The following is a 6000-nucleotide window of genomic DNA, read 5'->3' as shown; positions in this document are numbered from 1 at the left end:
CTGGTTGTTCATACACTAGATTCTAGCTTCAGCTGTATGGTGAAGATGTTGATGTTTTGGGTGGGTGCAATTTTGCTAGAGATGTGAGAGGATACAATCATGTTGTATTTCAGCAAATAGATCCTCCCTTGAGTTTATTTTCTTTCTGGTCTCATATGGCTCAGCAATTGGTGGAGCTGTTATTCCCTTGCTGCTGATTCAGAAGCATGAAGGGAGTGTTTAGCTTCAAGGGGAGGTGTGCTCCATCTCCTTAAGGGAGTAGTATCCACAGAAATTGTTTGGGATTCCTTTGCATGGGATATTCATCCAGTTTTACCCAATTATTTATTCAATAATTTATATCAAGATGAATATTTATTTTATATGTTGGGTTATATCTCAATACTTTTTTTTTTGCTCAAATTATTCTAACTTTGGCCATTGGAAACTCTTTCAGTTGCCTCCTTTGACATACCCTCATTAATGAAAGTGGTGATTGTTCTTACTGGAGCACTCTGCCTAGCTTTCTGGCACTACAAGTTACTCCAAGTTCATCCTGTATATGCCCTACCTTCATCTCAGAATCAGTCATTTCTCCAAGGAGCCCTGGTGTATTTTCTTTGAGAATAAGTTTAGCAACCAAGATTTAGGTGTTGGGTATGATTGTTGCTACTAGGGTGTCATTGCTTCTAGGCTTTCCCAGGAAATAGAGCTTGGAAAATATATATGTACATACGCACTACATTTAATGTTGCAAAGCAAACGTCTCTATGTTTGACTCAGACTTCATGAGAATTGTATCTCCTAGAGTTGGGCACTGATTGCATTGTCATATCCAGCAGCCCTGATAAAGTTAATACTAGTGTGACATATATAATCAACTTGTATGAAACTTGTATGAAAATAGTAGGGATGTCCCACCTATAACTAATATTGGCTTTTTTATAAGCCACATTTTTAGTAAAATATGGGCTAAAAAAAATTGAGTGGTTTACTCTAACAATCATCCAAAATCTCTCTCTCTCCCAACCTCTCACTCTCTTTTAGGAAGAGACTGTATAGTCTTCCTAAAACTTTGATTCACTTCCATTGTGAGTAATGTTGACCTAATGTTAATCATTATATGAAACCATCATGATTTGTAAGGTAGTTAAAAAGCAAATATATGGAACACTTGTAATAATGTCCTTTTTTGGGGGCATGGGTAACAGATCTGTACCATTAAACATGAAATTAAGTAGTGTTTTAAAATATAATATTCCCTGTAGCAAATCTTAAAATTATTTCTAGTATGTTTTACATTATTCGTAATGTCTTAGCACAGCATAGAAACTTTTGTCTCTTCTGAACAAAGAGTGAGAGGTAAGAGGTACGCCTGAATATAACTTATGAGTACAAAAATGATTTACATACATGAGGGATTCTGCTTTGGGCCAAGATAGAATACCTGGAACCAACGGAAACATTCCTCCTCCACTCCCACCAAAGAAAATAAATATGTAAAATAGTAGTCTATAAGACATAGGGTGTAAATCTCAGAGACAGTGCAAAAATTAAAATCAAATTAAATTAAAAAGGAAAAAAAAGTCATTGCTATGACCGCCCCAACTAGCTGACTTAAGAGTTTTTAGGATGTGGTGCATGGAAAAGGAAATCAATGAAAGCCTGACATATGCCCAAGTTGAGGAGATGGAGCTGAGAGTCCAGGATAACCAAGGGGGCTCAAGTTTCCAGAACAGAATACTGAGGAGGAGAGACCTGCCCTCAGAGAGAACAGAAGAGATGGGCAGAGGATCCGTCAGGAGTATACGATTGAGAGTGAATCTGCGCATGCAGACGGGAAACACTCCCACACTGTCACTAACTTCTTTCCAATGTAGGAGAATCAGTGTACACCAGAAAAGTGAACTGTCTTCAGAGAACACTCTGGTTACATTGAAGACAAGGGAGCCTGAGGGGGAGGGAGAGAGGTATCAGTCAGGATGGTCTCAATGTTTCCCTAAGCTTCACTGAACTCCGGACGGGCCTCTTCCCGACTGCATCCTGAACTCCTTTTTTTTTGGAGCTCTAGAACTAGAGTTCCAGTGTTCTAGAAAACGTGCCCTTGTAAATTGTTTCTCTGCTTTTTTGAGATGCAAATTTTTATAAAACTTTCTTCCTTCCGGTTGTACAGCCCAGTGATGCCTTTCTCAAGAATCCGAGAGAGCTTGCCTTTTGAAATGTAATCAGTAAGGAAGATAGCGCCTATATTTCTCAGCCTCTGTGGGAGGGAGGGAGTCCAACTTCCATGGATGTAAATTAGCAAATGCAGATGATCTAATCACAGAGAAAAACAGTTACCAGCTCAGGAATAACTCAACACGTTTGACACATCTCATTGACCAAACTCTCTAGTAATATCCTCCAGTACTTTTCCACTAGCTTATCCCAGTCCTTTAAAACCCTCTCCCACCTTTTGTTTCAGTGGGATTGAGTTCAGACTGAGTTCTGGCTTCTCTCCCTTAGCCTTGAATAAAGTCTCCTTCTCCTGTTTAATTTTTTGCATGCTGAATTTTACTTTGACAGTGTGTTACCTGATAGTTGCAGGATGCACTGGGATTTTTATTTTCAAGCATATTATGGGCTTCTATAATTACACAGTGAAATATTTGGGAAAGTTGGAAAGCCGAGTGGATTGACTAGAGAAAGGAAGTATGAACCCATAAGAAGCTAGGATATACTGAAGGAAGGGCAACTCAAATACTTACGTTCTGTGATGTGAATCAGAATAATAGCGACATGGGTCCTAGTAGAAGTATGTTGCCCCAGGCTTCACAATACAACAGTTCCCAGAAGAGTGTGGTAAAGGTGAAGACAAACTCCTCCCCAGCAGAAATCTGCTGCAGCTTCCTGGGTTGTGCTATTTTAGAAAATGACTTCATCATCTTTTTCTATTGACCACAAGGAAAAGAATTATTTCTATTTGTCCATGGACCAAATTCATCCTGTATTTATGAAGACTGAAAGCCCTGTTTTTCTTGTATTTATTTTTACCATTATGCTCCACATTCTAGTTTGATCCATTATCTAATCCTGTATGTCTAGTTTCCTTATCTGTAATTTGAACATAACATGACATGAGGTAGTTGCCAAAATTAAATGAATTATTATATGTAAAGTTCTTAGGACAGTATCTAATTTAGTGTTTTGTAATTATCTGTTATTATTTTCATTATTAATGACAGTCAAGGTAAATCAGCAGATGTGGGAAAGAACTTCTTTACAGTGGGTTTTTTTCTTGGCAATTGGGAACACAATAGGATATGGATTTTGCACCTGCCCCGAGTTCATTCCTTATTTCTCAACTTTTCATAATGTTTCTAAATCATCACTCTTCTGTAAAATTTTACTCACCGACTTAATGCTTAATCAAGAAGTAGCCCATTTCATTTATAATTTGAATAAAACAATTTACTCCATGTGCATTACACAGAAAGGATTTTTGGTTTTTTTTCTTTCCTCAGTGAGGTACATTGAAACTCTAGATGAATAGAGTTTACAATTCTGAAAGCATAAAACACTCAGAATGGTTGTTTATATTCAAATAACAAAAAAGATGGTAAGTAAATCTTGATGAATCATGATACTGAAAGATAGGCTATATTTACAAAGATAAGGCTTCATTTTCTGTTTTTCTTTTCCATAAATAAGTTACAGTAAGTTATATGTTTGTTGCAAGTTAATGTAGTCTTTGCATCTCATCTCTGATTCATACAGCATTTTACATTAAATCAGAAAGCAGACAGAAACAGACAGCTTTTTTTGGATGTACTGTTGTTCTGTGTGATAAAAAAAAAACCTAGCAAAAGTAATCCAACCAAAAATATATCTTTAATTTTGATTCACTGTAAACTCATATTATTTCTAGAAATCTCTATGATCAAGAAAAAGGATGTTATTTGAATTATTAAAGTTAAGTTGCTCTGGGTCTATGATTCATTTTTGTATGTCAAAAAATAATCAGTTGTTTAAACAGGAACAACCTGGTATCTCCCATTGTGCAGTAAATATATTTATTATTGAGATCATAAGAAAATAGTTTTTATAAATCCAGCATTGTTGTGTGAGCTATATAAACTTACTAGTCTCTGAGGTAAGGTTGCAAAACAAAAAACAAATAAAATGGTATTTCTAAAAGCCTTATGGGTTTTTGCCTTGCTGCGTCATTTAAAGTGGCTGCATTTACATGCTCAATACATCCCAAGATCACTGTAATTCAGCTACAGTTAAGTTCTCACTTACGGTTCTCACATCTTCCTTTTATGCCTTTTATATTTCTTAAATTAAAAAAAAATTTTAAAGGAAGAATCATTACAAACTATAAATTACCTGTTCCTGCTTCAACTAAAGGCATCAGCAGGTAATGATCATTTCAATCTAACAAAAAAGATACATGATTTGTGTGCGTGTGTGTTAGCATGCCATTGTACCTCGATTTAGGGCATGTAACATAGATCATTATTCATCTGAAATATAAGGTAAAGGTATTTTAAGTAACAATTATAATAACATAAAGCTTTAGAAATGTGTCTAAATAGACATATTGCCCCTTACAATTAAAGCTACATATTATTCAAGCTGCAAATTAATATGTTTATTCTCATATGGAAGGCCATAAAATGTTCCTAAGTATGACAGTTAAGTAACATTTCTGCTTTTAAATGTTTTTATTTCATTTATTTAAATATTCTTATTTAAATATTAGATATTTACTTAAATATATTAAATATTTATTTAAAATTCTAATAGTAAATATTTATTTTATTTATTTAAATATTTTGTTTTGGGGTTTTTTGTTTTAATTTTTAAAAATTTTTGTTTAATTTTCTTCCCTCATAATTCTCAATAGCATCACTTGGGAAACTTTATTTTTTGTTTACAGCTGTTTATTAATCCTCACCATTAGCAGTTTTCTTAGTCTTCATCTTAGTTGTCCAGACAGTCTCATATCTGAGCTTGTCATCATGAGTGTTTATTTTAACTAGATAGTTCAGTACTCACTATACTGATGTCAAAATAAAAGGTCGTTTATATGCGTCTTCAATCAAATACCATGAAGTACTGATTTGTACGTTGGTTTCATCATTCTGGAAATTTCTGATATTCAGCCTAGGGAAATTCTAGTGAAATTCTAGTGAAAAAAAAGACTGGTAGAATTCACTCATGTTACCAATTAGTCACATGAAATTTTTATGTCATTTAAAGAAAACTAGATTCATAATTTTTGAAAACATAGTAAACACTCATCTTCTTATCTCTTATTTTCTTAACAAGAAAAAAATATAAGGAGATAAACAAAGTAGGTTTTTGAAATGTGAATATATTTCATACTCCGGGAACCAGACTAAAAGAAATGCATGTGTATAGTACTTGGAATCTGCTCAAGTATTCATATCTCAGTGCGTCATTTCCATTATATGACTACGTTCCACCAAATGGGCGTTCTCCTTTGACTTGGATCATTACAGAATTTCTTGATTGCACAAAATTTGTTTCAGGTGACTCTATTGAACCCAGTAATCCTCAGAAATTCAAATACTTCAGATTAACTACCTTTGGATAGTAACACTGAATCTTGCTTTATTGGCTGTCTTCAGGCCAAGGAAACACCTATACCAAAAGCGTCCATTGTCTATTATTTGTCTATTCTATTGGTCTCCCAGAAGGAGAATGCCAAGACATCTTGGTCACCATCTGTTTAGGAAAGAACTCAGCCTGCTATTCTTTTGAGAGGATTTGCATTCTGATAAAAATGTCATCGAATCCTGCCTTCTCCCTGTCCTCCTTGTGGCTTCCACTTCTGCTTGGAAGCAAGGGATACACAGGTTAATTTTTCTTGGTTATGCCTAATTAACTTTCTCATCTGTTAAGCTGCTTTTGTAACTCAGCTTGGCCTTGATTGTGCTCTCCTAAGGACAAGGATTCAAAGCCCAGCTCTAAGCATGGGCACTCCTATGATCTTCACCTACCCTTTCAGCTCCT

This window comes from Camelus dromedarius, chromosome 1 (genome assembly GCF_036321535.1).
Source record: "Camelus dromedarius isolate mCamDro1 chromosome 1, mCamDro1.pat, whole genome shotgun sequence".
Taxonomy (NCBI): domain Eukaryota; kingdom Metazoa; phylum Chordata; class Mammalia; order Artiodactyla; family Camelidae; genus Camelus; species Camelus dromedarius.
This window is presented reverse-complemented; position numbering follows the sequence as displayed.